Here is an 11,076-nt window from a genome sequence, read left to right on the forward strand (position 1 = left end):
TGTGATTGTTGTGCGATAATCCATGTTTTGTCAACCAGTGCGTCCCGAGGATGTCAAGCAGGGGCGGATCTAAGATTTTTCCGGGGGGGGGGGGGGGAGGGTCTGCTATGGACAAGTGCCAGGTGCATGCTGGGATTGGTCCATTGAACACTATGTTCAAGTCTGGAATTGAGGGGGGTCCAGACCCCTGGACCCCCCCCCCCCCTAGATCCGCGCCTGATGTCAATAGCTCAAGGCCGTCAACTGCTGTTTGTAAACGAAAGGAACATTTCACCCACGCACGGTAGATGGCACCGTGCGCTAAGGTGCGCAGTGCGCGTGCGCGTGAGTGGCGTGGCGCGGAAACAAGATGGCGCATGCTCGCTCTTGGAACTTAGAGTCACTAAATAAGCTACGCTTCAGAGTAGCGACACTGAGCCGCCATGTTGTTTCGGATGACCTCCAGCCCCACCTCTATTTTGGCAGTAGAAATAGAAGAGGGTGAAGTTCAGCAGTGGAAGAAGACAACACTTCGAAGAGCGCTAAATGGATGGCGCTGGAGGTCATCCGAAACAACATGGCGGCTCAGTGTCGATACTCTGCAGCGTAGCTTATTTAGTGACTCTATTGGAACTCAGTGTCGATACTCTGAAGGGTAGCTTATTTAGTGACTGTACTTGTCTATGTCGTGAGTGACGTCCTTGCGCGAGTGGGCTACGTCTTTCGGACAGTGTCTGATCTGAACTTGTACAAGTGAGCATGCGCTTCTGACGGGTAGGCTTTCAGGCGGTAATGGATTGCTGAGTTTTAGTGCATCGTGTACGCTATCGCCTTTGCGTACGTAAGGGATAGCGAGCGTTGGTGGTTCTGCACACGCGGTGTCCGCCCATTTCATCGACGCCGTTTTATCGAACGCCATTTCATCGAATGCTCAGTTCTATAGTGCCCTTACTTTTCATACTATATGTATATAGACGACCTAGCAGATCATATCTATAACTACGCCTCTGTAATCTGATTTCCTGAAACCCAGAGTAAAATTTAAATTCTAGAAATGGTTCAGAGGCGAGCAATCCGCTTTGTCTTTGGAAGGTTTTCCCGCTATGATTCTCCCACCGAATTGCTTCGTCTTGCAGATGAAACATCACTGGACGAGAGAGTTAGAAACCACCGGCTAATAAAACTTCTATGACAAGATTGCACCAATATAACATTACATTACATTACATTTGAGACAACGGTCAGCTCTCGCACGAAACATAACAAAGCACTAAAACCATGCATAATGTAAAACACCGAGACTAAGGAACACGAAGGGACAGACACAAACACGAAGTCTCTTCGTGTTTGTGTCTGTCCTTTCGTGTTGCCCTAGTCTCGGGGTTTTACATTATGCATCATCTTCACCAGCTCGCTTGCTTCCTCTCCGTTTTTTTTTCACTAAAACAATATTTTTCTTTTTTCTTTTTTTCGCTGTTGGTGGCTATTAAGGCTTGGAATAATTTACCACAGGAAGTAGTGCAGAGTGATATCTTATCAAGCTTCATGTTCTTCCTCAACAACTCTGATAAATAAGCTTAGGTCGAGTCGGAACAATGAAACTGACGAACACATCTTGTTTGATTTGGTTGATAGAAATCTCCAGTGTACCAGTCTCCAGTACTTATGATTCCAGTGTGACTTCTTATGTATTGTGTGTTTTCCTTTTTTTATTGTCTTTCTATTTTTGTTCACTGCTCAAAATCATAGCACTTGTTCTGTTTTTTTATTATGTACTGCCCACACCGTCCAACATGGCGTCACGGCGCTAGAAGTATAAATAAATAAATGCCGCTTCACTCAAGACGTTACCACCACGTGGCTCGTGCAAGACATGTAGATTCGTTTCAGGGTCCTTAGTAAGCAGAAAATGTTACGGGTATTTTGAAAATAGACTCAAGTGTAAGCTATTGAAGAATGTTGACCATTGCAAATACTTGGGTGTCATTATTAGGAACGATCTAAAGTTGAATTGCCCTGTTAAACACACGTGTTCTAAAGCTACTCGACAACTTTATAGATGTGAAAAAGGAAACTTCGCTTTGGAGCAACCAAAGAGATTAACAGCATATAAATCATTAGATCTTCCTTGGAATGTATGTATCAGCAATCTGGGATCAATAAGTTGCATAAAATTATATATTATATTATATTATAATTATATATTATATTATATTATAATTATATAAATTATAATTATATTGCAATAAAAATAGCGCACTGTCCGAAAATACGAAGAAAATACAAAGGTTTACTGCACTGTTCATATTGGCCAGGTGCAGAAGGACTCCCTATTAAAAATAAATGTCTAAGTTACGATTTTTTGTTTGTTTTTTTTTTTTTTTTTTTTCATTTGGAGTGTGACTACCCCATGGATGGTCTTCGAAAATTTTAGGTGCACTACTGCTAGAAAAAGCGTCGCCAGACCTATAAACGGAGAAAACAGCTGATATCTAGGTATCGTTCATTGAAGTCGTTAAATGTGAGATGGGGACACGAAGTTTCCTGTGAATGCTGCGAGTACCTTAAAAAAATATTGCTAAAAAAATGATTGGATTCGCCAGACTAACAATAAAATTTATTATATTTCACGAATGTTACGATACGCGTATATATCCTTATATTAGTACATACATGTATTGGTGCGTATACTACAAAGCCACGAATACGTCCTTATACATTTCACGCATTTTATTGCAACGGAAATTTACGCGTAAGAAAATTAGCCATTTTCAGTGGCACTGTCAGAAAAATGTGTGCTTGTCATGGGGGCTGGTATAGTTGAGAGATCTGTTATTGTTTGGCTTCGGCACTTGGACGGCGAGCAATTGTCCGCACCCCTCTAAAAACACTGCATTTTGAATCAGGACCACCCTTTATATGTCTTGCTTTCATTTCGAACAACTTCTCCTATACCTTGGACTTACTCCGCTTTCGATTGGACGCTACATGAGTGACGCTCCACTGTTGCTGAGCGGGTTGAATTGAGCGAACCTGTGTATGGGTGACCCACTATTTCGTGGCCGCGTGCTTGTGAATTCGCTCCCTGATATTTGTGATGTACACTCTTAAAAATGAACTTCACCACATAGCAAGCTCCAAGCCAACCATCATCCCGAGTGACATCGTTCTCTCACATGATTTGTGGAAAACGGGAGGCGTACGCCTTTTTGTGATAATTAACATTTCTGCATAAGTGTCACAAAAAGGCGTACGCCTCCCGTTTTCAACAAATTAAGGAAGGGAACGATATCACCCGGGATGATGGTTGGCTAGGAGCGTGCTATGTGGCGAAGTTCATTTTTAAGAGTGTACTTTCTGATTCCCTTTCTATACCTTTGGATTACACTCTTAAAAATGAACTTCACCGCATAGCACGCTCCTAGCCAACCATCATCTCGAATGATATCGTTATCTTCCCTGATTTGTTGAAAACGGGAGGCGTACGCCTTTTTTGTGACATTTATGCTGTTCATAATTGTCACAGAAAAGGCGTACGCCTCCCGTTTTCAACGAATCAGGGCAGATAACGATATCATTTGAGATGATGGTTGGCTAGGAGCGTGCTATGCGGTGAAGTTCTGTTTTTAGAGTGTAGATTAGAGTTAGAAAAGAAAAATATGAAGATGTGTGTTTTAACCCGAATTGGTCGGAGGTCAGTTCGGGGGGAATAACCGGGCGGAATCGGGTTTAACCCGAAAAAGTCACTCCCTATAAATAGTACATATAGTGGCGATATAGCGTACGATGTACTAAAACTCCGTAGCGTTTCTATACGCAAGCAAGTTACAAGTAACTCATTAGTGTAACTATAAGCTACTCTTTTCTTATCTCGTTAGTCTCTTATCTCGTTAGTGTAACTATAAGCTACTCTTTTCTTATCTCGTTTCTTATCTCGCTTTTGAACCCGAGTAACTTCTTGAAGAACTGGTTCCTCTTTTCAGAGTAACTTGGGAATAGTTCCAAGTATGATGTTGTGAGGCTGGAACACATATAGAAAGGACAAATACATACAAAGCCTCAAGTGCCTAAGAAATTTCCTTCTTTCATTATTATATACGTACAATGTAATTGTATAATTGCACATTGTGAGATCAAGACCTGAATTATAATTATAGAAAGGTCAAGAACTAAAAAGTGTATCGAAGAAAAAAAGGAAGCCGCTGGCTGAAAAGGTTAGCCAAGCCGCAGGGCTCGAACCCACATCTTCTGGATTACCGGTCCAGGGAGAAGGTCTATATAGGGTTCAGAAGATGTGGATTCGAGTCCTGCAGCTGCATAGGTAACCTTTTCAGCGACTTCCTTCTTTCTTCGTTAGGCAGAATAGAATAGAATAGAAATAGAAAGAAAAAATTGTTCTTAGGCACTTGAGGCTTTGTGTGTTTGTCCTTCTGTGTTCCAGCCTCAGAACGTATCAATCTCCACCATGTAAAAAGTGTATATTAGGTAACAAGTAACTTGAAAGTAACTCGTTACTTTCCCAAACTATACCTTAGGAACTTCAAGATCATTTTTATTACCTGTCAATTCGTTAGTAACTCAGTTTATATTTTCCGAGTAACTTCCTCATCCCTGCTTAAAGTTCCTCAGCGGTTCAGTGTGGCCGAATTTCGCCTTACTTTTTGATGTTTCGAGCCGTATACCTCACATTCCGATAAGGCTTCGCTGCACTCACGCACCATATGCGCTCAAACCAGGGATGGGCAGTATTTAAATACATTGTAATTAAAATACTATTTAAAACATAAATACGTGTATCTATATTTTGTGTTTAAATACAGACTCGGAAAATGTATTTGTTTGCGCTAGCATGCGCATGTGACAAACCATTTTAGATGGCAAGTTTTTCACTGTTATTGCGGACAACGTCACGACTACCCAATTACCTTATTGTACGAAGCATCTTCGTCAAATGTAATACAAGCATTTGTTCATCGACACATAGAGATGCTGTTCGCCTTTGCGAATCTGATTGTACGGCCGAACAGAAGATGCCTAAATGATGCAGTCTTCGAGAAACTTCTAATATTAAAATCGCCACGATAATCTAACAAATACATGCTATTGATCGTTGCTGATTTGTTGTTATGACCATCGTTATTTCCGTAATTCCAGATGACATTTTCCTCACAGTATTTATAGTAGTAGTTACGGTATTTAAATACTGTACTTATACTTTGTATTTAAATACTCACGTTGAAAAGTATTTATGAAAAGTATTTAAATACCCCTTTCAAGAAAGTATTTTGTATTCATATTTAAATTTTTAAAAAATGTATTTATGCCCATCCCTGGTTCAAACGAATGAGGAAAATATGCATATATACCGAGGCTTTTCTGTTGCATTTTCAGCTGTTCAAGTAATCCGTTTCTCAACAAAATGTTCCGTAACAAATTCCCGTCGTTGTGAACACAAACGGTAACCAAGGAGGATTGTTTCCCTGACATATGTCAGGCCTTGAGCTGACCAGTGGAGCTGACGCTTCATCGTCTACAGAAGTTCAGTACCGCCTAAAATAGTCCAATTTGAATTTTATGACTGGAACCTCAGCATGACAAATCTCCAGTAGCTGAAAGGCAGACTGGTTGATGTATAAGACACGAGAAAATGCACACACTGGAGGATGATGAGGTGGGTTATCGAGAAAGTGCAAGAAAATAAGTAAGGTAGGTAAAGTCAAAGTAACTTCTCGAATCCCAGCTAAAAAAAAAGAAAGAAATCGTCGTATACACACACACACACCTCTACTATGTAATTCCGCCATTTCTCGGTTTCTCCTTGTGATGGTATTCGTAATGATCGATGGTGTCATTCTCCTAAAGGTAAACTTGGGGCCAGTGAATGATCGATGATCGTGCTATTGATCCGTTCACCTCCTGAAGCAATGCAACCGATTTGTTCGTCCGTTTCTCATGGCTATGCGAATACTGTGTTCCAGCTGCAGTCTTCCGCTTCACTTTCGTACAGCTGAGCCGAGCTTGGTTCTTTGGCGAAGCGCGGAAAAATAGATTCCAATGTATCTTACACAAACAGTCGAGGTATTCCTTTGTATTTTTTTTTTCTATTTTTTATTTTTTTTTTTTTACGTCGCGAGACAACTGAGATCATGAGCGACGCCACAGCGGTCGGTCTGTGGATTGCTTTTGCCCACCCGAGGGATGAAAGCTTATCACACGGCACCCCGTATTTAACGCCCCTTGAGGAAAGTCGAGGTATTCACTCCGATACTTCTGCAGTGTGAACTCTTTCAAGTACGCATTTTCCCTAAGAACAACTGAACCTCTGTATGCAATAAGGGGATGAAGTCGAAAAATCCCAAACCGAGAAAAGGGGCCTGATTGTTCGTCCCATTGACACACACGCATTTCCCGTTTCTTACCCTCCTGTAGCGGGCCAATAAATTGCAGTACGGTCCTAAATTTTCTTTGGCAGGTACATACTGGTATGTATGATGTCATTGCAGCAAAAATAAAACGGCCTCGGTGGCTCAGTTGGTAGCGTGTTCGCCTTCTGATCCCGAGATCGCGGGTTCGAACCCGGCCGAGGACGCCAGCAACTTGGTGGCAGGGTACAAGTTGCTTAGACACGCCGTCTTCCGCGAGGGACGTTAAATACGGGGTGCCGTGTGATGAGCTTTCATCATTTCATTAAAGAACCCTCAGGTGGGCAAAAGCAATGTGCATGTGGCGTCGCTCATGATCTCAGTTGTCTCGCGACGTAAAACACCCAAGTATAAAAAGCAAAAATAATAAGAAATGGGATAAGTCGACTTATCCCCTTACTGCGTACAGAGATTCAATTATTGATTGGAATTGAACTATTTATCTACGAAGAAATGCGTCCAATATGCTCGTATCAAAAGTGCGCTCATTTATGAGTTCAAAAGTGTAGAAGGTTGATGTAGATCCTCGTTATATCGATCTCGTTTTGTGTTGCCTTGTGCTGTATAGTGACTCCGGACAATAGACCGACATTATTGTTAAATAAATAAATATATACGTAACAAATGCATTATTGATTCGTGAATGATATCTGTCCACGGCTTATACGCATGTTGAGTTGAATTCTGAACATGAAATACGAATGGGGCGCATTCCAATGCTCTGAAGAAAAATTCGAAGTACACTCTTAAAAATGAGTTTCACCGCATAGCACGCTCCTAGCCAACAATCATCTCGAATGATATCGTTATCTGCCCTGATTTGTTGAAAACGGGAGGCGTACGCCTTTTTTGTGACACTTATGCTGTTCATAATTGTCACAAAAAAGGCGTACGCCTCCCGTTTTCAACAAATCAGGGCAGATAACGATATCATTCGAGATAATGGTTGGCTAGGAGTGTGCTATGCGGTGAAACTCATTTTTAAGAGTGTAGAAAAATTTACATAGTGAAAAGCTTTTTTTTTTCTTATTTCCACGTTAGCACCGCGAAGCAACTGTGGCTATGAGGGCAATACAGACGTGGACAGATGGAGAGAGGACAGCAGGAAGGAGTGGGTGGACAAGGGTGTTAGTAAGCGTCCTGGGCCGACTTCACACGAAACTGTGCCGGCATTCGTCTGAAAAGTCTTCGGAAAACGCAGGGAAAACCTCTCATATATAGTGAAAAGTGAAATATGTATCACAATGTACTGGAAAGTCGAGTGCAATGGGGGTGGACGATATGTGCCTTATCAATGTTCTTTTTAGTTTCACGGTACTGTTCAAGGCCTTCCACCTACCCCCCCCCCCCCCCCCACCCAATTGTACTCGATTTTCAGTACATTGTGCTGCTAGTAGGAACAGAAAACAGCTGTGACTTTCGGCAAATTCATCATCAGCATCCCCAGCAAGAATATTACAAACGACAGAGTTTGTTTTTCACTAATCATACAGCACAAGCCGCACCGTCCACCCCCATTGCAGTCGACTTTCAGTACATTGTGCTGCCTGGGTTACGATGAAAATTCTTTTATTTATTTTATTTATGAAATACTGCAGACTTCGTTGGAGTCCGAGCAGGAGTGGTCTCTGACACTACACAGAAAGGAATGCAAACAATGATTTCTATCACACAAGAAATTCCGAAGTTATCACATAATGCAATAATAGAATAGCAGCGCTTTGCACTTCACGAGATCACAAGTGTTTGACAGGACAAGTGCTACATACGATCGAGACAGGAAAGAAAACTTTCTAGTGATGTAAATGCAACCTGAGGGATATTATTCCAATCTTCTATAGTGCGGACAAAAAATGAATTTTTAATTTTCATTAATTTTAATCATTTAATTTTAATTCTTTCGGTTTCCGCGGTATATTACGCCACCTGTCGTTCGGCTCATCCGTATTCCAAAAGGGGGAGAGCACAAAAACGCACCAGCAGACGACGACGTCACCTGATAAAGTTTCAGGGGGTCTCTCTTGCCCTCCGCGCTCCGCGTTTTGAGCGTGCTTATGTTGACGCATGACGTGGCCATTGAGGCAAAAAGCAAATGCCTTTCCCACAGCACACGCCCTCCGTGGCGTACGAAGACGAAGCTCGGGTGACCAAGGTAGATTCTGCTCTTCCGTTGAAGCTGTGGATCCGTTCCCATGGTTTTTCCCACCTGAAGGGTTCAAAACAAATGTCTCTTGTTTGTGAGTTCGTGCTGAAACGTGGGATTGGATGGCAGCTGTCTCACGAAGGTACAGTTCGCCTACCGCGCGCGTTTGGATGGCGTGTTGCTCATATCCATCTGATACGTGGCACCACCTGCAGGGAAAAATCGTTTCTCTTTGCATGCAGCTTGGAGGACGAGTTGAATGATTGTTGAACATAAAAGCGAGCGAGCTGGTGGGTTGACGATGATATTCCGTGAGATTGACGGAAGGCAACGACGAACAAGAAGCAGTCGTTGCGAATTGTCTTCCCTCAGTCTCAAGCAGTAATGGGCAAGGTACCCAAAATTGTACTTAAAGTAAAATTCAAAGTACTGCATTTTAAATGTTCTCACACTAAAGTACAAAGTACTGGGAATTATACTTTAAAGAACTCAGTGCGTGTTGCGTCTCTTCCTCGGTTCAGCGTTCAGCTTTGTTTGTTTGTTTGTTTGTTTGTTTTTTCTCATTTGAAACGTTAGTTTGCATAGTGCCACGTGTCCGTTTTGGTGGTGACAAAATTTGATCAAGTGCTCATGTCTTGATTGGCTAAATGCCAATGGGAGAATATTTTGCAAGTGATGGTTCTGAAGCCCGCCAGCTATAGTTATACTGTAGCCCATGAATATGAACCATAACAGAAAGCATAACTTCCGTTTACAGCTTTGCTCTAACCAGCGGTTGTATTTTTTTCCCCTGATTTATTCATCCTTGCATATATTTGAACCCTATGAAAAAGGAGAACAGCAGCCCTTTTCTTGTTCACAAATACTGACTTCTAGACACAAAGCTTACGTGATATTTTGCATTTTTTATCTTTGCATTTCCAGTTGGCTACCTGAGTACTTGATGGGAAAGTACTAGACAAAAGTACTTGAAGTCTGCATAAAGTACACAATTGGAAATGTACTTAAAGTAAAGTACAAGTGCTCGGAAATGTATTTAAAGTAAAGTACAAGTGATCGGAAATGTACTTAAAGTAGTACTTGAGTATTTGGTAAGTTCTGCCCATCACTGATCTTAAGTGTCATCATCTCCAGAGTAGAATAACATACACTGACTGGTGTAGGCGCGCTCTAGAATCGTGAATCTGATTCCGAAATTCCTAAGAAGCGTAAATAAATTTTGCAAATAAAAACAAATAGAAGTTCCTTTACGAAAAAGAAACGGCTTCCTAGTACGTGAATCGGCGGCACCGGAGAAAATATCCCAGGAGAAAACGTCCCCAGCAAAAATGCGTTCCACGGAATTGTACACTCTCGCTCGTATACCTAATCAGTCACTGTTAGTGCGCGAATTTTCCTGTGATTTTTTTTTATTTTTTTTTAATGCTGACACGGTCTGGATTAGAACAGTTCTGTAGAAATGTACACTCTTAAAAATGAACTTCACCGCATAGCACGCTCCTAGCCAACCATTATCTGGAATGATATCGTTATCTGCCCTTATTTGTTGAAAACGTGGGGCGTACGCCTTTTCTGTGACACTTATGCTGTCCATAATTGTCACAGAAAAGGCGTACGCCTCCCGTTTTCAACAAATCAGGGCAGATAACGATATCATTTGAGATGATGGTTGGCTAGAAGCGTGCTATGCTGTGAAGTTCATTTTTAAGAGTGTAGTAAGTAGGTTGAACAAGAACAAAAAAAAAAAGAAAAAGAAAAACGTGGAACTTTCAGCAACCCAACATGGAAAGGGGGGAATATATTCTAGGCACGACTACCTCGGTACTCAGGAACTCGACACCATGGATATTTTAATGATTCTACCTTAAAAGAGTATTTTAGAAACTGGATTATATTTGACGCTTTACGTTTAAATTGTTTATTTCAGCGTCATCTCTCAGATCGGACGTATAAGTTCGCTTCCTATATAGTTCTGTATGGTTGTTAGCTCTATCCGCTGGCGCTTTGGTCGAGCCGTATACCTGAATAACCTTTCCTTTTCTTTTTTTAATAAACAAACTCCCATACCTTTCCCACCAGGCTGCACCAGGTCTCAACGGCCCCATCCAAGGACGCCTCTCAGGTATAGTTCCCATTGCCACACAGAGAGAGCGTCATGAGTCATCCTGAACTTCGTGGACCTGCTGCTTAGACGCGCGTCACCCGAAACCCACGAGCAGGTCATATTATCCAGGGCTAAATACACATCGTTTTCCTGTATTTGTATGAATAGTCTTAGTAATTCTAATATAATCCCCGAGCGAATTCTATATGATCCCCGAGCAGAATGGCCATTATACACTCTAAGAAAAAAAGGAGTACTTTTACTCCTTTTGGGGAGTAATTGCATTGCCACAAAAAATAGTCCCTTTCGGGAGTAAATGCACGGGAGTAAATGTCGGGACTAAATGTTGGGTTAGGGGACTAAAATGGGGAGTAATTGCAGACTAGGGGAGTAGAAGCTGCAATTACTCCCCGTTTTACTCCCTTTTT

This window comes from Ornithodoros turicata, chromosome 1, assembly GCF_037126465.1.
Source record: "Ornithodoros turicata isolate Travis chromosome 1, ASM3712646v1, whole genome shotgun sequence".
In the NCBI taxonomy this organism is placed as follows: domain Eukaryota; kingdom Metazoa; phylum Arthropoda; class Arachnida; order Ixodida; family Argasidae; genus Ornithodoros; species Ornithodoros turicata.